Source organism: Cibotium barometz, chromosome 1 (genome assembly GCF_041138505.1).
Source record: "Cibotium barometz isolate CiBa-2024 chromosome 1, ASM4113850v1, whole genome shotgun sequence".
NCBI classification, from domain to species: Eukaryota; Viridiplantae; Streptophyta; class Polypodiopsida; order Cyatheales; family Cibotiaceae; genus Cibotium; species Cibotium barometz.
The window spans coordinates 33,480,140-33,507,925 of NC_141046.1; the positions used below are offsets into that span (position 1 = coordinate 33,480,140).

The following is a 27,786-nucleotide window of genomic DNA, read 5'->3' on the forward strand; positions in this document are numbered from 1 at the left end:
TTATTTATCTTGACGACATCCTGGTGTTCAGTCGTAATATGGAAGAACACAAGACACATCTTAAGATTGTTTTCCAGGTGCTTCGAGACAATGCTCTTTATATTAATCTAGGCAAAAGTGAATTCTTCAAGACATCCTTGGAATACCTTGGACATGCTGTTTCAGCAGATGGAATTTCCGTGGATCCAAAGAAAATACAGGTTATTGTCAATTGGCCAACTCCCACGAACATCCATGATGTTCGTTCTTTTCTGGGACTTGCTTAGCTTCATGGGAAGAATATTTACCGTTGGTAGAATTTGCTTATAATAATTCTTATCATTCAGCTATTGGAATGACACCTTTTCAAGCAGCTTATGGCCATACTGCCCTTATTCCTGCCAACTTTGTTCTTCAACATAAAGTGGCCTTAGCAAACCACCTCATTCAGGAAATGCAAGATATTTTGTTACAAATTAAGGATAAGATGATCAGCGTCCAAGAGCAATATCAACGCACAGCTATTAAGCGTCGTCGTCACATTGAATTTCAAGAAGGACACTTGGTATTATTATATATCGCTCCTTATCGATACAAGACAGTGAAATCAGTTTTCCCAAAGCTTCGCCCAAGATATTATGGACCCTTTCGTATTATTAAGAAGAACTCATCTCTCAGTTATAAGTTGGAGTTACCACCTTCTTGGGGTAGAATTCATCCAACTTTCCACATTTCTTGGCTCAAGAAGTTTGTGGACGGTGATTTTCCAGTTTTACATCATTTGGATTATGTTCCAAAAATCAAAGATGAACACATACTCTTAATTCCAGAGATAATTCTTGATGTCAGACAGAAAGAAACACGACATAAACTCACTACAGAATTTTTGGTTAAATGGAGAGATCTTGATGATTCCGACTCTACTTGGCAAAGTGATGAAGACTTACAGGAATATCGAGAACTTCTTCGGGAATTCTTTCGAAGACAACCATCTCTTCTTAGCCGGAGTCTTATTTTAAGTGGGAGGGAATGTCACGATTGTGACTAACTCTCTTAATCTCTCCTTAATTACTCATTAATCTCTTATTAACTGAAAGGACACCTCACACCCTTACACATGGGTCACTATCAAAGGACAAGTCTATTCATTAAAAGGCACACCCCTAAGTCCAAAGGACATAACCATTGACTCAAGAGCCACACTCCTTCCCAGGGATGTGTCTCTTCACTTGTACCCTTTCGGCCTCTATTTAAGAAAGGCCCCTGTCTCAATGCAAACATCTCTCATCTCAATCTTTCTATCAGCATTTGTCTTATGTTTGTTAATTAAGTCTTATTCATGTTAATAAAGCTATAAAAGCTTTACACTTGGGGTGTGCAAGATCTGAAAATGAAACATAGAGAGGAAATTGGCCATCCTCATATGCTTCTCTGACAACTTAGTTTGAGTAAGAAAATACCTCAAACTCTGGTGATCTGTCTTCACAGTGAAATCAGCCCCAAGAAGGTAATGTTTCCATAAAGTAAGTGCATGAATTACAGCCAAGAGCTCTTTCTCATAAATGCCAAGAGATAGCTCTGTATCATGCAATCTACGACTCTCATAAGCCACGGCAGGTCCCTCTCTTGATTAAGGACAGCTCCTATACAATTTCCAGATGCATCACATTCCACACAAAAAGGCTTTTGCAAATCCGGAATGATCAACACTGGACCATGAGTAGTTGCATCTTTCAATTTGAGGAATGCATCTCTCTCTACATTAGTCCATTTAAACACGGCCTTCTTCTTTGTCAAATCATGTAAAGGAGAAGCAATCCATGCAAAGTGCCGAATGAACCTGCGGTAGTAAGAGCATAATCCAAGAAAACTACGGATCTCATGCACGGAACTCAATTCGGGCCAATTCTGAATTGCATGAATCTTTGCAGGATCCATTCGGACTCCATCTTTGGGCACAATATGCCCAAGATAATGTATCTCTGGCAAGAAGAACTCACTCTTCTCTGCATTTATGAAGAGTTTATGCTTATGGAGCTCTTCAAAAACAATGGCCAAATGAGCTCTATACTATTCTTCAGTCTTCGAGAAGACTAGGATGTCATCAAAGAAGACACCTGTAAATTTCCTGTACCCACGGAATATGCGATCCATCATTCTGTTGAATGTAGCTGGGGCATTTGTAAGACCAAAAGGCATAACAAGATACTCATAAAGCCCAAATGCTGTCTTGAAAGCAGTTTTGTGTACATCTTCAGACACTACACGCACTTGATGATATCCACTCTTGAGATCAATTCGGCTAAAGCATGCCGATCCATCCAACTTGTCAAGGATGTCGTCTATGCGTGGAATCGGAAACCGATTCTTGATGGTATGCTTATTTAAAGCTCTATAATCCACACACATACGAAAGGATCCATTCTTCTTTTGAACCAAGAGGACGGGTGAACAATATGGGGAAGAGCTTGGCTGAGCCAAACCCTTCTCAAGAAGCCCATTCACTTGCTTCATGATCTCCTCTTTTTGGGATGCACTTACACGATAGGCTGGCCTATTAGGTGGTGAGCTACCCGGCACAAGATCAATGCGATGATCTTCCGGTCGTACAGGTGGTAACGCATTTGGTAACTCATCCGCAAAACAATCATTGTGCTCTTGCAAAAATTTCAGCCTATCATTACTAGGAGTGTTTATATGTACATTATTTTTCTCAACATGATCTCGTACAAAAATCAAGTACGCAAAAACACTCTTTTTCATTATTTTCTTAATTTGTACATGAGATACAAGGGGAATGGTATCACCCTCTTCACCAGCATCAATTACATGCTCTCGGCCTTTATGCATGAAGGTGATCCTGTTGGTCTTGTAAGCCTTGCACGGATCAATACGTGTATGCCAAGGCTTTCCAAGCAATACATCACAGTCACTCAAAGGCGCCATAAGAAAATCCTCATGATCCACATAGCCTTAAATGTGTATGCACAACTTGCCAAAAATAGGCATGACCTGCACTTCTCTACCAACAAAGGCAGCCCTTGCTTCAATTTGAGGACCCATGTCCTCCACTTCAATACCCAAAGTAGTTGCCATCTATGTGGATATGAAATTTTCAGATGCACAATCATCAAACATGAACAAAGCGGGTTGATCTTTGAGCTATCCCAAAGCTTACATACAACCCTATCTTTGCTATCATGTGAAGTGTTGCCCTGCACATCCGGAACCATATGCACATTAGGCTTTGATGCATTTGCATTATCACGCTTCTTCTTGTTTGGGCATGCCTTTGCAATATGCTCGGTGCTACCACAAGTAAAGCATTTCCCCTCACTCATGTATTGCTTTTTCTGTTCCGGAGTGAGACCATAGTCTCTCAGTTTAAAGGGACGCTTCTTGGTAGTGTTATTTTGAGCCTTTGGACCATTTTTATCTTGGTTTTGGTCCTTTTTAGGTGGCTGTCCATCATTTTGCAGGTTTTGGACAGCCCTCTCTTTGCCTTGAAATGAGGGTTTAGCCTTATTGGATCGACTCAATTTGAGTTCCAATCGCTCGGTGGCGGTGGCGGGTGCGATTAATTGGTGTAAGGTATGACGGATACATTTGTAGTCCCGCTTTGTACACGGATTGCAATCCCGATTAAAACCTTCTCTTCCTTTCCGCCTTGGTGACATGCATAAATGGAGACACCTCCAAAAGCACTTTTAAAAACTTTTGTACATATGCATTTATCGATTCCCCCTCATTTTGCTTTACCAAATCCCACTTCATTGTTATCTCATTCAATGCATTGGGAGGCAAGAATTGAGCATGGAACCTCTCCTTGAACTCTTCCCATGATCTAACAGGATTCGGTGGGAGCTTCTCCATCAACCACCAATGGGCAGCAGTGCCTTTCATGAACATGCTTACATACCAGATCATGGATTTCTGAGTGAAATCCTCATCACTGAAAGCAATATCAAACTGGGCAATAAAAGCAAGTGCCTTTGATGCATCATATTCCCCATGATATGTGTCAAACTTCAAAGATTTGTCTCCGGCTTTGAAGTCACGAGACTTTGATGCATGTGTGTGCATCTCAACATGTTTTCCCCCATGTTTGTCCATTGGGACAGTCCCTGTGACAAGCATCATTTTTGGACCAAAAGGTGATGCATAAGGCATGATACATGTGCTCGTGCTTTCTTATCATGTATGTACATTGGACCGGTGTCCATGGCAGTTGTTTATGCCGAGGATTGATGCCACTCATGTGATACTATAGACTTGGCTTTCCGTTGGGACTTGTGCCTCCGTGTACATGCCCGGAAATGCTTGGTGGATTGGTGTTCCATTGGGTCTGGTACCTTGTGTACTTGCCTGGAGCACGTCTATTTCGGTATAGTCTCATGAACGGGGATTGTCCATACCAATGCTGCATTGCATAGCATCTGTATGTGCTTGCTTGCAATTGAAATTGCATGCTGTTTTCATGCTTGCATGACCAATGTGTAGTTCCGGGTAAGGGGACGCCCGCCCGTAAACCGTGCGTGTGAAACTGTCTGCTGACATGGTTGTGTGGCATGTTAACAGGTGGTAAGTATTACCCAATCTAGGCTCAAATAGCCCTTAGGACTTAGCCAATATTTATAAGTGAGTGCGTTCCCACTTCATTAAAGTTTGGGCGCCCAAAAGTCGCTTATAAATTATGACCGCTTCCAAGTTCACACTCACTGAAGTCTCGAGGCGGACAAGACTCAATGTCCAGGACCTGATCCTCCCCTTTTACTCATAAATGGGCATCTCCCCATGTCCCTTCTCCTGATTGGACCCCAATTCACTTACTTATTAAGAGAAAATTCGTGTTTTCTCTTCATGAAGATTTTTGGAGGCTGAAAACTCTGTTTTTCCACCATTTCTCTCCATTTCCAAGCTCTCCATAGCCATACCCAACTTGCTAGGGTGTTTTCCAAGCTTCCAAGAGTGTTTCCAAATGCTAATCACTCTCCTACACACTCCCAATGACTGAAATTCAGCAAAACAGCTCTCTTTATTGCTGTAATTTCTGGTCTTTTTGCTGAAAACCCTAATTTCAGCTCTCCTTTCTCAAGTTGAACCATAGGGGAAGCTTTCCCAAGGTTCCCTTCACCTCTTGAAGACTTTTGTCGCGAAGAAAAGAGACAAATCAAAGATCTTAACACTCCAAGGACTTCCATCGCGAAGACTTCCGCTGTCATCGACTCTACTTGCTATTGGTAAGCTCTTATGCTTCAATATGGGAGCAAGTAGCAGGAGGGAGGAACTGGATTACAAGATCACATACCCTGTGTAGTGTTCTCTTGTCCTACGTGCTCTCTTGCAGATTGTTGCTACCATGTGTTGGTGGAACAATAGAGAGCAGATGGTAGGGAACATGGACACTTGAGAGGGTAGTGTGGGTTGCAAGTCTACATCGACAACCATTTGTTTGCAATACTATATTCATATGCATTGGTATGGAAATCTGGTCAAAAATGCCCATGACACTATGTACTTGATTCTCCCAAGATCAATATACTTTATTTGAGGGAGGGGTCGGCCGTTCCGGCTCATTGTGTGTCTCTTGTCAATTCAGCAATTTACTTCTTGTATTTGAGCAAGTGTCCATCAAATCTTAGTGTATTTAAGTGTATTGATTAGCATTGTGTTCAACCAAGTTACACCTTCATCATGAACACCATTAGCCACAACTGTAAGAGTCCTCCGATCAATCACCTCATCATCGAAATAAATGCCAAGTCCCTTCCGAGCAACCATGTTCACTGAAAACAAATTCTTCGAAATACGTGGCACATGTAAAACATCATGTAAAGTAGCAGAGGAACCAAAAGAAATGTTACCAACTCCATGGACAGGTAAGGAGGAGTCATCTCCAATGCGTACAGAAGAAGAAAGTGGCTTGTAATCCTCCATAATGTGGGAATGTTTGGTCATATGTGCCGAAGCGCCGCTATCACCAATCCACTCAATTTCTTCATGTGTGGCACTCACCTCTGCATCAGAAGTGATCTCTGTGACAACAATGAAGGAATCCTGTGAAGAAACGGGAGAATCTGTAACTACCATGTATGCCACTTTGGCATTGCCCTCCTCTGGAACCTTGTCCTTGCCTATGTCCTTGGAATCTTTGTCAGTATAAAACGACCAAGTATGGTAGTTGGTAGCAGTCAGCTTCATGGAATCACTCACTTGAGGGGGTGAATAGGATGGCACATGGGAAGGGGTTGGGATGAGGGTTTGTAAGAGGGGAGAAACAAGAGAAGTGGTGGTGGTGGGGAACACCTACGGGCAGCCCTCGTGCTCTACTTCAGTAGATAACAAGTTTTCTACTTCAGTTCTTTTGCACATGTGCTTCTTTGCAAGATATTTTTGCTGTTTTTCTGTTTTACAGCCATTCTTTCATGGTATCTGAGCCCAGTGTTGCAAAGGGACCTGCGTTTTCTACATCTACTGCTGTAGGCAAAGATCTACTGCATCTACATCTATAGAGGAGCTGTGTTTTCTGTTGTGGACCTGCGTTTTCAGCCTGAGATCTGCGTTTTCAGATCTCAGCCCCGTATTTCGGTGCTACAACAGGGTTTTAACCCAGGGGAGTCATTTCTTACGTCTTCTTTTGGTTTCCCACCCTCCCATCCCTTCTTCTCCTTTCTTTTCTCTTGATCCTGAGTAGAGTTTATTTTGTCCGAGTCTATGTTCTTTGTAGTGTTTGTAGAGAAAGGAGGGTGTTTTGCATGTGAGGTGCGATCCTTTCACTGGATCATTTGTTTGTTGCTAATTCTTGGGATCAGATTCTATGGAAGAGTCTTCTGCTCTCAGTGATGCTTTTGAGGACTTTGTTACTACTACAATTTATATTCTTGCTTTCCTTCCTCATTGTGAGGAGTCTACCTCTACCTCTCTTTGTGATGCTTTTGAGGATGCCCCTTCCTTTGCTAGTTCTACATTTGGTTTGATGTTACATGCATGGTTGTTTTGGAGGATGGACTTTTGGACCCGGTGGGATACTTTGGATATGTGGTTGCTAGCCGTGCCTAGGACATAGTGGTACTTCCAAAGTTTTTTGGATTTGGATCAGAATCAGGTTGGGCTTGTACCAGTCCGATAACGTCATTTTTTCAGTGGAGTCCTTTCATCTGGCGATGCCCACCTAAATGGAGTGTGCTTGTGTACAGCATTGGGTAACTCATGGTACGGAGTTTGAGCAGATGGACCCCATCTTTTCAAAGGAGATCTTATATGTATAGATTGCGTCGATGCTACCAGGTTACTAGCCAATCCATCACCGATATCTTGATTACGTGTAGCAATACGACATTTGACTTCAGGGAGTGTTCTTACACTTGGGAGTGGAACCATTATTTGGAGCAGCACGTCACAGTCTACATGGTTGTTTTCTTCCATAGGAGCAGTGTACCTGGCAGCTTGTTTTGTTGCTTTTGTAGCTGAGTTGGTGAGGAGATTGCTTGTGGAGCTTTCCTGGTACCTGTTGCTATAGTCTTTCATCTTTGATCAAGGATGATGTCTCTGGCTTCTTGGAGTTCACTCAACATCTGGTGTTGAGAGGGGGTGTTAGACATCATCATCCCCTTGATGCTGGCTTCCTTTGTGGTGTCCTATTTCAGCCTTTAGGGCTGACCATGTTAGCTAGAGGGGCTGGTCACCCCTCACATCATATTCCCACTTTTTCCCTATTTTATGGAGTCATTAGGTTTTATTCCTAGTCGTGAGGAGCTGGTCGGCTGCCCCTATTTGGGCATATATATAGCCGGGCCTCCCCTCCCTCACATTCATTGCTTTGTGCCTCTTGCATGCCTTAGTGCCTCTGCATATTGGCTGGTTGCAGTCCCTCACATACGAGGTCATCTTCCCCTCTTGCTCGAGACTTGTACCAGCATGTGTTTCTTGTTTGGTGATATTGAGAGCAGGTATATACCTGCGTTTCTCTCCATCTCTCTCTCTCTCTCTCTCACTCTCTCTCCTGTGTTTCCACTTTCACATCTTCCACTGTGCATTCCTTCATGTACTTCGTGCATACGTCTCCAAGAGACCATCGGATTGGGAAAAGTATATCCTAATGGTGGTCAAGCTAGCACTATAATAGTGCTAAGCATGCTACAATCCGTTTATGGTGTTGTAGGGATACCAACCTAGATCTCGAGTAACAGTTGGAGTTAAGGATATTTAGATTGATGTGGCTAGAGACTTCTTAGTAGATATGCAAGAAATGCTAGTCAGTGCACGAGAGGCTATGAGGAGTGCACAAGATCATGCTCAGTTTTATGCTGATAGGCAACGTTCCACCAAGGGAGTTAATTGAGGGAATGCTAGTTTATTTGAGAGTGCTCAAGAGTTTTGTGATGCTATGTACGAGGAAGGTATTGTGGATCTTACAAGATCTTGAAAAAGATTGGTAAGGTTGCTTATATGGGCTAGAGTTGCCTCCAAATACGAAAGTTCATGGAGTCTTTCATGTTAGTCGACTGAAAGAGATGCTGGGAGTTGAGGATAACCTTGTTACCTCTTAGGAACTTGTTGAGGTTGAGGACTTGTCCTATGTGCCACATGAACCCGAGAGGGTGATACATTTCATGGAAAGGCAACTTGGGAACAAGTTGATCCCTAAATGTAAGTTTAAGTGGAAAGATAGAGTGGATGAGGACTCAACTTGGGAGTCAGCAACAACTAGTTTGAGTAAGCGCTTTTCTTATTTCATTTAAGAGTACATGCTTGAAGAGGGAAAGTATGTTATGTACCTGGACACTAATCTATGGATCAGGGGGAGGGGGGCATTAGGAGTTAGCAAGCTGATACTTGGTTAGGGTTCGTGGCTTGATAAAACATGTTTAATGGTTGTTTATAGCAGGTTAGCTATTTATGGCGTAGTTATCACTATATAAGTGAGGGCTTGGACTATTATGAAACACATTTGTGTAGATGCACCACTGAAGGTTTAGCTTGGACTTGGAGAGCATACATGGTCATGCCATGCACATATGACGAGTACACAAGTTGGCGTGTTGAAGGCCATCGGGCAGGCTTTGGCACCGGAGCTAGACATGGGCCTATGGGATTGTGCCGAAGCCCTAGCCTTAGCTCAAGGGAGACCGGTGGATGCCAATGGTGGTTGGGAGGTGAGCTAGCATGCTACCACATGATTTGGTTTTGTACTCACCTTTGTTGTGATTAGTGAAAAGATGCAGGGGAGAAGAGAGCTTGAGCTCTTGCAAGCACACACACACTCACAAAACCCTAAAAGAGAACACACAAGGTGAGAGGCTGAAAATCGTCTTCTTCTTCACATAACACTCAACACACCATATACAAAGATAGGAGTACACCATATGAAAAGGTACTCAACCAAATACATACTAGGGTTCTCTATAGTGTGAACCTAACTAAATGAGCTGGCGCTATAACTATGCCAGTCTCTAGAATGGTTGTCACACAGCCTATCATCCCACTGGCCGCATATCATCCATGATCTCACCAACCATGCGAGTGGTGTAAGTATGGAGCCTATCCCCCAGGCGGGTCATCAGTGTCTACCGCCTCACTAGATGAGCTCGATATCTCAACACTCCCCCTCGAGCTCAACTCCATCTCATGTACACCAAGGGAAGCCCTGAATCTACGGAGCTTCTCTGTACCCAATGCTTTGGTGAAGATGTCAGCGACCTAATCCTGTGTGCTGACATAAACAAGGTCAACGTCTCTTGCCAAAACCTTCTCTTTGACAAAATGGTAGTGGACCTCTATATGCTTCGTGCGAGCATGAAAAACTGGGTTCCTGGCCAACTGTATACTGCTAATGTTGTCACAGAAAATGACAACTTGTCTATCCACTGATAGACCCAACTCTGCAAGTAGCTTTCTCAACCAAGCTACCTCACATGTTGCCATAGCAGCACCTCTATACTCGGCCTCTGTATTGGATAGAGCAACCGTAGGCTGCTTCTTGCTGCTCCAAGTCACAACAGCACTCCCCAAAGAAAACATGAAGCCACTAGTAGATCTCCTATCTGAGATACTACTAGCCCAATCAGCATTTGTGTACCCATGTACACATATCTCTGTCCCAGTTTCATAAAATAGTCCACAATGCAAAGTAGACCTCACATACCTCAGTATGCGTCTCAATGCATCCAGATGCGGCTTATGAGGAACATGCATAAACTGACTCACCAACCCAACAACATAGCTCAAATCTTGGTGATCGTCATGTAGATCAAGCTTCCTACTATGCGCCTATACATAGTAGGATCCTCCAAAATCTCTCATGAATCTGCACTCAACTTGCCATTCTGATCCAATGGCACTGAGATAGGCTTACAGCCTGTCATACCATACTTGGACAACATGTCCAAGCCATACTGTCTCTGCAGTAATCCAATACCATGTGGTGACCTAATCACCTCAATGCCCAAGAAATATTTGAGCTCCCCCAGATCCTTCATCTCAAACTTCTGTCTAAGCAAGATCTTTACATCAAAGATCTCTGCATCATGGTCCCCCGTAATGATCAGGTCATCTACATAGATGACAACAAGCACAACCCCTCTATCACTGTGTCTCACATACAGTGAGAAATCTGCATTGGCTACATGAAAGCCAATAGTGACAAGATATTCAGAAATCTTGTCAGACCATGCTCTTAGTGCTTGTTTTAAGCCATACAAGACTTTCAACCTGCACACATGCTCGGGGTGACTCACATCCTCATAACCAGGTGGCTGCAACATATACACCTCTTCCTGCAAATCCCCATGCAAGAATGCATTCTTTACATCCATCTGATGTAAAGACCATTGCTTTGACGCAACCACTGCTATCACAACTCTCACTGTTGCCATCTTGGCAACTAGGCTGAAAGTTTCCTCATAATCAATGCCATATGTCTGCGCATATCCTTTGGCTACCAATCTAGCCTTGTACCTGCTTATGCTTCCATCACTGTTATGTTTTACTTTGTACACCCACTTGCATCCAATGGCTTTCTTGCCTTTAGGCAATTGCACTAAATCCCAACTCATCCATAGCTTTCTCCCAACACACATTTCCAACAGCCTCATCAATGCATGTGGACTCTACAACCTGCATAACTTTTGCCATGTATGCATAGTGATGTGCCACATAACCATCATAGGTAAACCTCTGCACAGGATTCTTCACTCTCCCAGATCTTCGCAGCTTTGCATTCATGGCTTCCATAGCCTTCTTTACACCAGGTGTTCTCGTAGCTGGTATCCCAAGATCCTCATCAAGGCTCATCTCTGAGCCACTAGACTCTCCATCAACATGAGAATGCCCTGCCAGGCATACTAAGGGGCTCAATCACTTTCTCTTTGTCTTTATGTGATGTACTAATCACATTTGCAGGACTGGTGTTATGACGCAGCCTGCCACTCCATGGTCTATCAAGTGAACCACTAGATGAGGACTCTCCTGGTCCACTCAAAGACTGTGATTGCTGACTTGCATTCTGTGCAACCACATTTCCACTCACATCAGCCCCAACAGCTTCTTTTTCAGCAGCATACCAGTTGCTCATCTCATAAAAAACAACATCCCTGCTTACCCTCAACTCACGTGTAGCAGGGTTATAACACCTGTATCCCTTTTGCTCAAGGGAATATCCAATAAACACACATTTTTTAGCTTTTGGATCCAGCTTAGTTCTCAGCTCATCTGGCACATGCACATATGCAATGCATCCAAAGACTTTCAGATGAGACAAATCAGGTTTTCTGCCAGTAAACCTCTCCTCTGGAGTTACATCATGTATGGCTGCAGTTGGAGTCTTGTTCATGATGTAAACTGCTGTAGAAACAGCCTCAGCCCAATAGCTATGCGGCATATTCTTCTCTCCCATCAATGCTCGCGCAATCTCAGCAATGTGCTGTTTTTCCGCTCAGCAACTCCATTTTGCTACGGAGTGTATCTGCATGTAAACTGTCTCCGAATACCATTCTTCTTCAAAAATTCAGAGAACTCATTGGAGAAGTACTCTCCCCCTCCATCTGACCTTAGACACTTTACATATTTTCCTGTTTGCTTTTCAACCGTAACTCTGAAATTCTGAAAATGAGTGAACACCTCACCCTTCTCCTTCATGAAGTATACCCACACTTTTTTTTTTCCGAGAAAAGATCCTTTCATTAGTTATATAAAAACGCCCGTAGGGCTACAAAAGATTCTCTCCTGCTCACAAGAAAAACAAAGCAGAGAACAAAGCAAGGCAGCCAGGGAGACTCTCCCTAGGTGCTGAAAGGTACAAGTATCAGTACAAAGAACTGAGGGGCTATATCATACAATAGGAGGGGGGAAAAGCTAAACAGGTGGCCTGTAGTGCCAACGGGGGACCCCGCGTGTAGGGTATAGAAGTGGCCGCTCCGCCAGGTGGTGTGAAAGGCCTGGCTCCGCAAGATCGCCTCATCCGAGTCGCCCTGGATGCGGTCATACTGTCCTCGCAGGGTGTGGATCAACTCCTACCAAATCCCCCGAACAGTCTCTGCTGGTGGCTCCAGTCTTCCCTCAAAGGCCCTGAAACACCGGCCCTCCAAGTGAACCAGATGGTGAGGCTGCTGAGGAGCTCCCATCGTAGATCCCTCTCCTGTGTCCAGCTGGCGGACGAGAACTCCGGTGAAGGAACAAGGCGAGGCTGGCCCCTAATGAATCTGATGGCCTGGTTGTCCTGCTCCGTCTCATAGCCCATAGCAGGCCCTGACGAAGTCGACCAAGCAGCGGCACCCCACGTATACATACCCTCTGGAGAGAGGGGGGCCAGAATACGCAGCATCCGCAGCCAAATCTGCTGCGCGCCTGAGGGTAGTCCCATAGGCAATGTCTCTGTGTCTCCATAGGGTGGCCGCATCGGACGAAGGCCGCCGGAAGACCGCTGTAGACAAGCCAGGTGCCAACTGCTGAGCCCCTGTGGGCGACCAGCCATTGGAAAGTCGAGATCCTGCGGGCCTGTCGACTAGCTCAGAGCCGGGCCCAAAAATCCTCCAAGAACACGTGTGAGAGTCCCTGTAGCCGCCGCTACAGTTGGAGAGACCATCCTCCTCGCCGTCAAAATATGCCGCCCCAACCGAACGGTATACTGGAAAAAGGTGATCTCTGTGGCCTCAAGGGATGCATAAGGATCATGCCACTCGTACTCACCAGGGTCCCACTGGAGCCGGGCCAAGGGGCGCGCTGCATATGCCCATATGCGCCAATCCGGGAGCACCTCTGTAGGGTCTGGGTCAATATGCCACTTCTGAGAAGCGGCGGCCACTACCCGTATCCTCTGAAAGGTGCACTCTGCAACCAAAGGCGACTCCACCTCCACTCTCTGAAGTCTGCCCTCATCCTGAATCTCATAGTAGAGGCATCTGCCATCCTCAGTGCAAGCTCTGACAGCAATCAGGATCTCCAACTGTGTAAAGGCTCCCATCCACCGTGGGGCCACTAGCTCGAGAGGCGTGAACCACTCCTCTGTGAGTGCCTCCTGAATGTCATCCCTCATAATCAACCCCCCTCTGAAGTGACTCAGCCTCTCCACCTGGATCTCCTCTAGGAGACTGCAGAAGGCCTGCCAGTCTCCAAAGCTACGTGCTGGCCCTGCCGCCAAAGGTCCCCAGGCTAGACGAGGCCGAGAACCCAGCATATGACCTTGCTTTTTGTGAACCGCTGGGCTCCAGATGAGCGGCTGTCTGGCCCGCTCCTCAACACAAGAAGGAGGTCTCTGAGAACCCCGGTCTCAGCAGCTCCCAAGCTCTCAGGATGCTCAAGGCAAATCTGTCCTCCCATCCTCTACTGAGGCCTGTCCTCCTCATCTCTATGAAGATCCATCGAATCTTTGGTGCCCAAGTGCCCCCTGTTGGGGGAGCCCGAGCCTGCAGCCGCTGCAAAAGAAGCTCTTTCCAAGGCGCAGCGCGTGGAAGCAGCCCCCGAACAATAAGCTTCCCCAATAAGGCTCTACTCTGATCGACTGGATCTATAATGCCCAAGCCTCCCTGGGCCAGCGAAAGTGTAATAACTGCCCAAGCAACCTTTGCCTGGGCTGGCTGACCGTCCCGCCCAGACCAAAGAAAGTTCCTGATCAGCCTCTGTACCTGGCTGATGCAAGAGCTCGAGAAGATCTAGCAAGACGTAATGTACCACATGGTCGCTAAAAGCACCTAATTTGCCACCACCACCCTCCCAGCCAAGGATAGCCGAGCTGTACTCCAATACAAAAGCTTCTTCCGAATGCTCAGAAGAAGCGGGGCAATCTGCTGCTCAGGTGACAAATCTAGTCCAATCTGGCATCCCAAATATCGCACTGCTGTGCCAGGAGGAATCCATCTAAAACCGGGGTCTGGGCTCCATGCCGGAGTGGGAGCGCTACTGATCCAAAAGGCCACTGTCTTGCGCCAATTGATCAATGCTCCCGAAGCTGCACTAAAAACCTGGAGCGACTGCTCTGCCCGAAGAAGATTGGCCTCCTAGCCATGCAAAAATAAGCCCGTGTCGTCAGCAAACTCAGCATCAAGCAGGTCCTCCCCCCGGACTGGGAGCTGGAGTCCTCTCAAAAACCAACCTCCTCTGCCGTCAAATACATGCTCATAGCCTCAGCAAAGAAGAGAAAAAGAAACGGGGCGAGAGGACACCCCTGACGGACTGATCTGGTCAGCTCAAAACTCGGCCCCCGTCCTCCTGCAATCAACACCTGGCTACGAGTTGTGGAATACATAGCCGCCACCCCTCTAATCCAACCTGGCTCAAAGCCCAGGCGAAGCATAGTGCCCTCTAAGAAACCCCAATCAACTCTATCGTATGCCTTCTCAAAATTGAGAAGCATCACGACCAAGTCCTCACCAAGAAATCTAGCTCGGGCCGTCGCCTCCCAGAAGGTGAAAATGTTGTCAAGGATACTATGCTCCTTGACGAATCCTGTCTGGGTAGCATGAATCAACTCCCCCAGGAAGGGCTGGATCCTCAAACTCAAGGCCTTTGCTAAGACCTTGTAGACAGTATTGAGGATCGTAATAGGTCTCCAATGCCGAATATCATCTGATACTCTCTCCCCCTTGGGGATAAGAAAGATCAAGCCCTCTGAAAAGCTCTGTGGCATCACCCCAGTGTCCAAAACATACTGAAAGCCCCTGCGGAGGCCAGGCCCCAAAAGGTCCCAATAGCGCATAAAAAAGGCCGGCGTCAATCCGTCCTCCCCTGGGCAGCTATGGCGCGGCAGGACCCTCAAGGCCTCAGCAATCTCAACCTCTGAAAGGGGCTCACCCAGAACTGTACGCATACGATTTGTGACCCTCCTCTGCACATGGGCCCACATAGTCTGTCTGCAAGCATCCCGAGCCTGCTCCGCTAAAAGCAGGTCTCTATAGAAACCAGTGGCAATGGCTCTGATCTCCCCGGGCTCAATAGCTACCGATCCGTCCGGCCTCCCAAGCTGACGGACTCCTGCTTGAGCATGGCGGGGTCAGTAATCTCCAAAAACTCCCCAGTCACTCTATCACCAAGCTGCGTCCACTGAGAGGCCTGGCGACGATAGTAAAACTCATGTCTCTGCTCCTCTGCCTCTCTAACCTCCTGGCGTGCCTGGCTCAGGTGGGACGCCACCCACTCACATGCAGACTGCTGCTCCTAAAGGCGCTGAAGCGAAGCAAGGCTGCGTCTCAGCCGATGCTCCTGCTCGCGAGTCTCTCCTAGCCGTGTCAAAGCTGCAGCGTGCAGAAAAGAGCTAAGCTCGATGAGTCCCTGGGCACACAAGCCTGCTGCATCCTGGTCAGAGCACTGACTATCATGCCAAATCCTCTCAATGTCCTCACCGAGACTAGGATCTGTAAGTACCCTCTCTGGGATCCTCAACTGCAAGCTGGGCTCTCGTGTCCTCTCCTCAAGTGTCAAAATAACTGGTGCATGGTCTAAAAATGAGGTGCCAGCGAGAATGCCAACGGAGCCCCCTTGCTCCCCTAACCAGTCGCCCACATAAAAGCGATCAATCCGTGATAGATTAGTCCCTCCCTGCCGGCGATCCGGCCGAGAGAAACTAAGACTGTCCTGAGAGCGGGAGAAGGCCCCATGCTGCCATGCATTAGTGATCCTCAGTGACATGCAAAATCGCTCCCAAGCTGCAAGCTCCGTGCCGTGCACTGTAACATGACTGCCTCCCACCCTATCGGCCGGGTCCTCAAGCATGTTGAAGTCTCCCCCGACACACCAATGTGCGGCCTCTGGCAATGCATCCGTAACCTGGGTCCAGAACTTTGCTCTGGCACTAGCATGGTTGGGCGCATAGACATTGAGCACGCCCAAGAGCTCATCATGCATCCTCAGAATGACATACTGTGCTCTACCAGGCACAATGATCCCTCGATCCACAATGGCCTGCCGCCATACATCTGCAATGACCATGCATACTCCTACCTGTCCACCCAAAGGGCCAAACCCTGCAGACCAAAAGGTGTCCCATCTACCAAGCATCACCGAACCATATCTCCGGATCCTACTCTCACCCAAGTGGTGCTTCTGCATCATCAAAATATCAATACTGCCACCAACCTGGCATCTCTAAAGCTCCTGCCTCAAGCAACCACGATAGCGTATATAATGTGCTCCGCCAAGGCCCTGTACATTCCATGAGATGATCCTCATGGATGACCTGCTGAGGTGGATGCTGTCACAGCCGTACGGCGGGCCTTCGCAAGCGGCTTGGATGGAGAATAGTCCCCATCCGAGCGGCTACGAATCTGCCCACCCGGTGTGCTGCAAGAATCACGGATCAGGCGCCAATGGCTGTGTCCCATGGCGACTGCCTCCCGCTCAGACAGAGCAACCTCATGTATGCATACATATCCAGGGTCGCGTGCTAAGTCTGCCACTATGCGAACGACCAAATGACGAATCCCTGAGGCATCCACACTCCCGGGATCCAAGAAAAAATGAGCCAACTCCCATAGTCGGCCTATCACATCTGTCACCTCCAGATCGCTCACATGGTGAGAAAACTCAACTGCCCGAGTCTTCAAAATGCTAAGAGCGAGCTCCAGAGTCCACTCCCGGTCGCATGGGCCATAGCGAGGGAATGAGAAGGCCACCGCTGAATCAAGCGCCTCCTCCCCGCGGGCCGGAGGTATCACTACATGAACTCTGATGGGTGCTGGCTCATGGGGGCCCTCTGCTCCAAAAAGCCGTGTGAAGGAGTAATCAAAAGCCTCCGAGCGTTGTCTAGTGCCAAGGCGACTCGGCCGACTGCGGATAGATGATGTCCGTGAAGCCCGAATCGGCATGGTAAGTCTCCTCTGCGGTGCTCGAGCAAGGTCGGTGCTCAGAGCCCTCCAGACTGCAGGTGAACGCCAGGGGATTGCCAAGGCCTCCCGGGGAGCTGAGGCGGGCGGGGGGGGGGGCGAGGGGGGTGGAGAAGGAGCCGCTGCCGAAACCGGAGCGGGGATGGGAGGAGGCAAAGGTGGAAGCGAGGCAGTAGGGGGGGACGGGGGTGGGGGGGTGGAGGAGGGGGTGTTGGCATCCCCTGGTCCTCAGTCGTCGCAGGGGTCTCCTCCTGGAGGGGAGCAAAGCTGTTCCTCATCACGGGAACCCAGTGATGCTGAGACTGTGGCTGCTGCTGCATCGGTCTCTGGGCGTGCTGCTGTGGCTGTCTCCCTTGACGGCGCCCCTGTCCAGGCTGCCACTCCGAGGTCTCTGTGGCCTGAGCAGGTGTCCCGGAGGTTGCCCCTGTGGGTGGGCCATCAGGGGCTTGCTGTTGCGGTGAAGGTCGGGGTCTCCTGCGAGGGCAGGCCTTGGCCAGATGGCCGACCTGCCTGCAAATAAAGCACTGGTTCGAGAGCCCCGAGAACTCCACTCTCTGATCAATCCATCCCCCCCCCTATCCTAGGTAGCTGAATGACCTTCGGAAGGGAGGAGATGTCAAGAACCAAAACTCTGACCGAAGGTAGCCCAGCTGCTCTGGCCACCACTGAAGCTGCTGTGGGGCCAGTCTCTAACACCGAACCCAATGCTCCTAGCCTAGAAAGGAGCGGAAGGTACTCACGGCGGAGTCCAGGGAAGCAAACTGTAACATGGAAAAGGCGGTCTCCCTGCTCCTAGCCTAGAAAGGAGCGGAAGGTACTCACGGCGGAGTCCAGGGAAGCAAACTGTAACATGGAAAAGGCGCTCTCCCTGCTCGGCCGCTGCTGGGTCAAACCCATGCTGCCAAGGTCTGAAGAATGCCCGAGCACCCCTGATGTCAAGGGGACTCATGGCTAGGACCTTGGCCACGCTCTGGGCTGTCTCGAACTCGATCTGGTAGTGTCCACGGCCCAGTAGCTGAACGTCCAGGATCTTGCCCACATCTGCAAGAAGGCGGGCCTGGAGAAGATCCCGGATCTCCCCTCTGCTGGGGCAAGTGCCGACTATACGGCAGATGGTGGAATGTGCCTGGAGGCGTTCCACCTCTGCGGCGAGGCTCGCGTCCTCTTCTGGCGAAAGAGAAAGCCTGATGGGGATATCCTCAGGGGCGGGCGAGGGGGCTGCGGGAGAGTCCCTCTGAGGCGGGGCAGGAGAAGCCTCCATCAGTGTCTGAAGCAATGTCGAAGGCGGAGCGAATGCGGAGAGTCCTGCAAGAACCGAGCTGCACACAAAGGACGGAGGGGGAAGGCGGAAGGCAAAAAGAAAGCCCCAGGGGACGGAAAAATCAGAAAAAGAGGGAGGGGGGGGGGGGGGGGGGAGAGTTAAAGGCGGCGAAGACAAAAAGCCCCTAGGGGGGAGGTGGAAGCAACGCGAAAAAAGGGGGCAGGGGGGAAGATAAGGCGACGGCGGCGAAAGGGGGGGCGGGGCGCTGAAGGAGGACAGGAGGGCGCAAAGGAGTAGGAGCAGGGGACGGCGGGCGCTACAGCGGCGGGGCACGCAGGACAGCCAGGCGGGGGAGGGGGGGGCAAACGCGAGGGCAGGCGCCCCGGGGGGGGGGAGCAGACGCGAGGGCGGGAATGGGGGGAGGGCGTACAGTCAGCGCGAGCGGGGGGGGGGGGGGGGGGAGCGATAGCTTCAGCGAGCGATGATGGCATGAGATCTTCAACAGGGGAAGTATCTGCCCAATGACAACTTGAAGTATGCCCACACTTTCCTTGTGTGGTCATCAATAAATGTCACATAATACCTGTAGCCTCCCATAGACATGGTCTTCGTAGGACCCCATACATCTGAATGCACAACATCTAGTGCATTTCTGCTCACATTTCTGTCATGTGGAAATACATGCTTCACATATTTTTTGCATACCTTCAACTTTAAACTTTGGCAGGCCTGTCACAATTCCTTTAGTCTGCATAGACTTCATTCTATGCACATTCACATGTCCAATTCTTTTATGCCAAATGTCTGTGTCTGCAGCAATTTGTGAACCATTTGCAAACATCGCAGCACTCACTTCAGGCATGTTTACATTCAATGTAAACATTCTGCCCATTCTGTTACCTTTTGCAACCAACCTGCACTTGTCTTTAAAGTCTTCAACATAACAACCATCAGGGTTAAACCGAACCTGCAAACCCTGCACAATCATCTGGCCAACTGAAACCAGATTCTTTGTTATGTTCAAAACATGAAGTACATCTGCAAGGTACTTCACTTTGCCATCCTGCATAGACAATGGCACATCTCCAACATGGGCAATTGGATGAGCAGTGTCATCCCCTGTTTTCACAAAACCTGGTCTTTCAAGGTTTTTCATCTCCTTGAATCACTCTCCATGACTTGTCATTTGATTCGAAGCACCTGAATCAACGTACCATACATCATCTTTATGTGCTGCTTCAACATTTTCAGACATGGCATTAGCGACATGCTGCATAACAAACAACCTTTCATTATCCTCATTGTTTCTGCTCGAGGATGCATAGTTGTTTTGCTACAATTTTCCATTTTGCATGTCAGCCTGCTTCTTATAACAATCTGCCTGCACATGTCCAGGCTTACTACAATAAAAGCATCCATGTGTATCATCATACTGCCTTTGCCAATTTCCACGACCTCTTTGACTCCCCCTGCCTCTGAATTGGCCTCTTCCACCTGCGTGTTGTGAATTCTAGGACTGTTGTTGCTGCTGTTGCTGGCCATAATTCTGATTACCTGTTCGGCCACCTCCTTGGTTGCGTCCACAGCCTCCCCTATCTCGTCCTCTTCCTAAACTTGTGTAGAAGGCGTGTTGCTCTGAACTGTTTTTGTTTTGTGAAGGCTGTTCGTCTTCACCCAAGCTCTTCTCTTCTATAATCAATATAGACACTAAATCTGTGAAATTGGGAATGTTTTTCCGAGTCTGAATAGACATCTTGAACGCCTTGTATTGTGGCCCGAGACCACGTAGACAGACTTCCACCTTATCATCATCATCTACTGAAACGCCAATAGATGCAAGGGATTCCACAATACCCTTGATCTTCAATGCATAGTCATTCACAGACATACTCTTTTTCTCCACAGTATGAAGTTCATTCTTCAACTGTATCTTTCGTGCCTTGGTATTCGTTTCATAGAGTTTTACCAAGGTGTCCCACGCCTCCTTGGGAGACTTGGCATCCTGGATGTGCCCAATCATTGTGTCCTGTATACTGATAGAGAGCCAATACATAACTTTTCTGGCTCCTTGGTTCCAATCCTTGAACTCTTTCACATCTGCAGCAGTCGGATTGATCTCCGGTATATCCGGTGCCTCTTCATGCTCACCTTCTATGTAGTCGCAGTAACCCTTTTCCATCAGGAAATTTGTCAACCTGAACCTCCAAGCATGGAAGTTGTTCTTATCAAGCTTCTCAGCAACAATCTGGTTTATGCCATCATTTGACATCTTGCCAGACACACAAATTTACCAGAAACAGCACTCTGGTTTGTCCTACACAAACTATTGTATTTTCTGCAGCGGTACTGTACTACACTCAAATGTCACAACCAATGACCTCAATGTGCATACATACACCCAATGGCAACTGTTGACCTCCTTGCAGCACACACAATGTCTGCACAACCAATCTGTCTTCCTGCAGTTCTTAAAACAGAGTCCTGCAGAGAATCGATGACTTACCCGCATTGCTCGAAATCGCCTGCTTTCTGAAAAACAGAGGTCGTAACGCGCTTGAAACGCGTTTTCGGCCCAAAAAATGAAGTCCAATATAGGATAGTATAGTTGCCCTATAGCTTTACTTCCACGAAGAAAGCTCCTCAATCAGAGATCGTTTGCTGGTGCCTCCCGTAGAGCTCCCGACAAGGGTGTAATCGCCAACACAAATAGAGAAGAGTAGATGAAGCTCTTACCCTCGTACCGCTTCCTGTGCTTCTCTTGCTTGCAGCTCAGCCCTTAGCATGAACCGGGCTCTGATACCATAAAAAGATGCAGGGGAGAAGAGAGCTTGAGCTCTTGCAAGCACACACACACTCACAAAACCCTAAAAGAGAACACACAAGGTGAGAGGCTGAAAATCTTCTTCTTCTTCACATAACACTCAACACACCATATACAAAGATAGGAGTACACCATATGAAAAGGTACTCAACCAAATACATACTAGGGTTCTCTATAGTGTGAAACCAACTAAATGAGCTGGCGCTATAACTATGCCTGTCTCTAGAATGGCTGTCACACAGCCTGTCATCCCACTAGCTGCATATCACCCATGATCTCACCAACCATGCCAGTGGTGTAAGTGTGGGGCCTATCCCCCCAGGCGGGTCATCAGTGTCCACCACCTCACTAGATAAGCTCGATATCTCAACAGTTAGGGCAGATCCTATGGAGGACTTTACAACACTCTTAAGCAGGAGGCCCTTTAGTTGGTGGATCTTTACCTTCCCCAGTCCTCATCAACTAGGCCTCCTCCAGGTTTGTAGCAAGCCTTGTTCAGCTCACTTCCAGAGCCCATGTCACAATCCTCCAAAGGGCTGTGACATGCGGAAGGATTTCCAAGATGTTGTCTTGGAAGTAGGAGCATGATGGACTCGCTCATGGAAGGGTGGTAACCTTGGTGAGGTATGTGAACTCATGGAAGGGCAGTTGCTCTGGTGAGTATTTTGAATCCTGCATGACAACGCCCGTGGTCGGGATTACTTTGGTGTACAAGATGGCAAGTTGCAAGATTTAATCCAAATTATTGTGCACAAGCATATGCTTGTGAAATGCAATTGCATGTGTGACTTGTTTTGTTGCTTGGACATTGCTTGATATTTTTGCCTGTGGAATGTCCACAGGCATCGGGGATGCTTGGACACCCCGTGGACATGTATGTGCACACCTCTCTAGGACTAAGGCGGTGATTTTACGTGTTTTGTAGGTGGTAAGTGTGCACACTTAACTCTATTTAACTATTATTGCCTTGTTTACTAAAGTTTATGGTTACAGGTTAAAATCTGGGCGGACAAACTTATAAGGTTATAAGTGAGTTCACATCAAGGTGGACTATAATAATGTACCAAGGCCATTTATTAGGGCATATGGCTTGAATCCCATGAGTTGCTAAAAGAGGCTAGGGAGAGATTTTTGAAGCCAACGAGTTGCTTTTCTGGGCAACCCTAGTGTGCTGGACAAGGCAGGATTAGTCGCAGGCACTTATGTTCCAAGTGCTTGACAGAGCTGGTTGACTTCTTCTACAGGTGGCACAGGGCTGCTGGACAGCAGATATAGGTGTCATAGAGCTGGTCGACGTCTTCGACACAGGTGTCATAGGGCTGGTCGACTTCATAAACAGCTGCTACCGGGCTGGTTGACTGTGGTTTTTCTCTCTTTCTGCGGGTCGAATTGCTTACAGGCCTTAGACAGCTAGTTGACTTGCACAAAGGGTGCTACAGGGCTTTCTCCTCCTCTACAGGTTGGCTGAACTGTTTTCAGCATAGTACAGGGTTGGATATCAAGAGTTTCACTGGCCGGAATAGATACAGGATTTGCCTGGCAACTACACTGCTCACAGGTTGCTAGACGATTTGGTCAGAGGGCTGTCCGGGACTGTATTCAGTCATGAAGACAGAGGACATCGCTCCGGGCAAGCACGGAGGACTTATGTATGATCTGGTGGAACCTATGGGTGGCCAGAAAGTTTGAAACATAGCTGTTTGTGCGAACAGCTGTGTAGACAGCTTTAAGCTAGAGGGTGCGATCACGTACTAGAACTTGGGTGGGCGTGACAGGGGTCCCGAGGTAATCAAGAGAGCGGTTGTTAACTTCTTTGCCCTTGGTTGGTGACCAAGGGTTTGTTTTCTTTCCTACATTACACAGATTTGGTTGGTGCTGCCACTGGAGTATGAATTCCCAGGCACCCACATCTTGTACAAGAAAATACTCTGTTGGTAATAAAGATACCTGGGGAGGGGTGCTGGCCCAACTTCAGCGTCTAGTGCTGTGTCATGTGCAAAGTTACTTTATGGTGTTAACAGAATTTAAATGTTCTTGATTTTTGTGACAAATGTATTGGAACATGTCCATGATGTGATGGGTATGTATGTTGTGTCTTGGCAAATAGTTTCTGTATTCATGTGCCCGTCTATGACAGCCCACTCATTGCGAAGGGACAGCGACCACAACATCCCTTGATCAGGAACAGTTTGGTGTGTGCACCCTCTAGCCATCATTGTGATTGCACAATTTTTGAGGAGCCTAGGCTTACCCTGCACAATCTTACGGCTCCTAGCTCCTCACTGCAACTGTAGAGCAGCAATGCTAGGGCCCAACACACAATATGCTTGTGCAATGAGGTCGAGATCTTATTGCCATTGTTGTCGCATCCATGTCTACAGAGTGTTCGGCCCCAAATGATCCTCCTCTACCACGTCTGTGGATGGTGGTCTCTCCCTTCGACATCCCTCTATGGGTTTTTTGCATCGAGAAAGATTTTCCCAGCTGGTCTTCTCAATAAAATGCAAGGTCCATGTGACCCATTCTGAGGATGCAACATAGGAAGACCTCAAGACCCCCTTATGGAGAGTCTGGATTGTAGCTGCATGCGACTGACAGTGGCTGTTAGCTCAGACAGCAGGGTGGAGTCCAAGTGCAGGAGGGGTAAACAAGAGAAAAACAAGGGAAAGATGGGGGCAGAAACTAGAAGTGGGAAAGGCTCCATGCACAAACCCTTTAAAAAAAAGCTATCGACCACTATTTGATTGTGTTTTGTGGTGACTTTTGATGCAGACCAAAATGACAAGATATGTGGTCACAGGGTGGGCGTGCACAAAAATTGCCCTGATAAGCTTTGGTGTCGGAGTGATAGTAGGATTTAAACTGAACAAAACAATTCGCCGAGCAGCAGCAAAGCTGCTGAAAAGGGTAAGGGATGGAGACTGATCCAGCACACATAACCCTCAATTTATACAGTTCTAAAGATGAAGGGGATGGAGTGTTTCAAATTCCCCTTGTTTCTATGCATGTGGGATCAAGTGGTTCTTTAATGGGATGAAGGTTGGAAATTTTTTGTTATCGTGACAACAAGAGAAAGTGCAGATGTAATGAACTGTCACCTGTAAGTCAGGAAACATTTTAATAGGATCTTCTCATTCTGATTTTGATGTCTTTATAATGCTTAGAGTTGACCACATTCCCCGGTTGGAAAAATGAATGGAAAAACTTAACGTTGAAGGGACGGTTTTACTGTATTTATATTCTTGTGTTTAGAAATTCTTTCAAGCTCCAAAAGAGCTGCAAATTCTTTTATTAGTCCTCTCTCTCTCTCTCTCTCTCTCTCTCTCTCTCTCTAACCAATGAAGGCAAGCCTCTTATAGACATGTGTCTTGTGAAAATATTGATGTGATGATATCAGCCTTGCCATGTCTAGATGCCTTATTTCACTTATCATACCTATATAACTACAAGACGTTGCTATGTAAATCCCCCACCTCCCATGGTCATCCGGGCTCCTCCTGTGTGTCCCATTTTTCAGGTAACATTCCGCACTACCATGAAGGTTTCTAGTGGTGTCCTAGGCTTCATTATTGTCTTGTGCTCGAACCATTCTTAGGTACATGTAAAGCTGCTCATAAATGGGAACTTGCAAATATGAGCTAACTAAAACCATTCCAAGGTAGAGTGAATTTGAAAACCTTTAATATGCCCAAAGACTTTAATCCTCTCATCCCCTCTTGTAAATAGATTTCTAAAATAAACAGCTACTATCCCAAAGTGCGTTAGGAATTTTTTCTTATAACAAGTAAAAGGTTCATGAGAGGAAAGGCTTGTTGAAAAGAGGAAAAGGATTGTTGAAAAAAGAGGGAACTTGGTTTTAGAGAAATATGAAAGTGAACTATTTTTTTGAAAGTGTAAGAATTACCTTGGAGTTGCATAAGTAAAGTAGAAACTCTTAAGGCAAATAGAGTATGCTAGCATCATGTGATAGGTGGTACTGGCTTCAAAGAGTTAGGGGATCATGAGTGTGGCTAGCCCTTCATTGAGTAGATGTTCAATTTTTTAATACACTTTGGACTCAACAAGAGGCTGTACTTCAAAATTATATGTTCATGTAAACATTTGAGCATACATGTATTATATGTTAAGATAGTCTTACTCTTTAGGGGATAACCTAGAAGTGAAGGCCTAGGTTTTATCATTTTTGAGGCAAATTTGAACTTTTTCCTGATGACCCCAAAGGGTGTGTATAAGAGGTAACCTCACCATCTCTATTTGTAAAGTTAGTGCTCTAGAATGACAAACTTGCTAAGCCACCATCTTGGCTTGAATTTTCCTTTTGTAACACGTGAAGGAATGAGGTTCCACTTGACTCTACTCGCTCTATGCTCTTAGCATAACGGTCGTGCTAATCATGTTACAACATCTATCCCTTGCTTATGAAATATGGGATGCCTTGCAATACTACTATGAGACAGCATAAACATATCTTAGGACATTTTTATGCCTTGTTAATTTACAAAATTCATTGAATCATAGACACGTAAAAAAGTGTCTTTTGGATCATGAACATTACACATTAAAAATTTGACTTTTTTCCAAGAACAATTGACACTCCTATCATACCCATATCCAAGGCCAAATTTAATATATAATTTTTCATCTTAGTTGTTGATACTAAAAAGGGACAAAGGATGGTGGAACCATAATGGATGATTTTTTCTTCTCATGTGAATATAATTTTCATGTTTTCTTGTTCATGTAAATTGGGCGGAGTCAAAGAAATCATCAAATGATTTTTTTCTTGAGACGATGAATTGTTTTCTAAGCTTTCCTATTTAATCCTTCTTATACAAATCTCTATTTAGCATGGTGTAGCCATGATATATGCTCATGTTTTCCTATAGGATAAATGAGCATGGATAAGAAAATTATCACACAATGTTTTTGGTGATAAATGTTTTTTCCCTAATTCCATTTTATATCTTGTAATGCTACCAAAATAGCTAGCTTAATTAGAGCCAGATATGGATATTATGAGTTCTTGTTATTGTCCTTTGGAGGACTCACTATTGTGCCGCCATCAATGTTTTAGTAAATAATGTATGATATTCTTGTGGATCTCTTTCTTAAGAAAACCTCCATGCCATGTACATGTGAAGGATACTAAAGAATATGTATGTATACATAAGACAATATCATATATATATATATATACATATACATATATTCAGTTGGATATTCTATACAGTTTTTGTAAGGCAAATATCCTATAAATGTAGAATTGTAAATGGACCTAAGTAAAAAATGATATGTATTAAGCTATAGTGATATCATGTATTTTTTTGAATGATCTCCACAAGATGATATCTTATCTCATTTGTGTATTACACTCCACTTCTACCTATGTAACTATTGTTTGGAGCTTGCTTGTTACATGTGACAAGCCGAGCTTCAACAAAAAGCAAAACTTTTGTTTGGTCACTCCTCCCTGCGGCTTCACTCCTCTCGTGTGTCACTCACCGTGGTTGCTCCTCTAGTGTGTCACTTTCTATGGTTGCTCCACTTTAATACATGGTTCGCTCTCTCACACATGAAGCAAGTAAGCAAGATGCACAATGGACAATCTAGTCCTCTCCCTTTTTTTTCGTAATAGAAGATATATTACCAAAAAATTACTTTACAAATGGCCACATGGCCGCGATGTAATGTACTAGCTTTTCTTCACTAATTACTCCGAACCATAGGTGTAGCTTGGAGTATCCTCATCCAATGAGTTGACTGCAAGGAACAGACTTGCCATAGTAGTAGCCCTTTTATATGACCTATGTGAGCTATGATACCAACTTTTGCATCAAATATGAAGGCATTTCTAGTTAGCCAAATATGCCACAAACCTGTCCACCTGAAAAAAATGAAAGAAAAGTGAATGCTTTGGGTTATTTAGCCTATTCAAAATCCTGCTACTATAAATTTATGGGCCTATCTATCAACGCAGTCCATACGCGAGTAAAGAAATCCCACACCTTCTTTGCCACCGGACATGAAATGAAAAGATGTGTGCATGTTTCCAAGCATGTAGTGCGAAACACAATTTCTAGAAGCAATCCGCCACTTTCGCAATTGGTCCCCCAATGGTAGGTCTCCAACTAGCATGCGCCATAGGAACACCTTCCCTTAATATGGAATCTTAGAGCACCAGCCTTGTAAGATTACTTCCTTTTGCCAAGCCCTATTCTTACTGATGTTCCATACTCTATTAGCCTTCTCAGTGATCCAACGCTTATCTTCCACCATCATATGGTACACTTGATTTGTTGTACACTGGACAATGTCCTGAGGCTTTCTAAATGCCCAATATAACCAAGGTTGATGATCCTCCAACTGAGGAATCACCAAACGGTGTAAGTGTTACCCTTACCTTCTCCCACAAT

At 46.4% G+C, this 27,786-nt stretch overlaps 1 long non-coding RNA gene across 1 annotated transcript in view; it reads left to right on the forward strand.

Moving 5' to 3' along the window:
- LOC147641897 (uncharacterized) overlaps window positions 1–24,513 on the forward strand; it is a 49,677-nt gene extending 25,164 nt beyond the window's left edge. The window contains exon 2 of the long non-coding RNA XR_015266350.1: window positions 24,146–24,513. This is a non-coding gene — a long non-coding RNA (uncharacterized LOC147641897). The remainder of the gene's footprint in view (window positions 1–24,145) is intronic.
- Window positions 24,514–27,786: the final 3,273 nt, after the last annotated feature.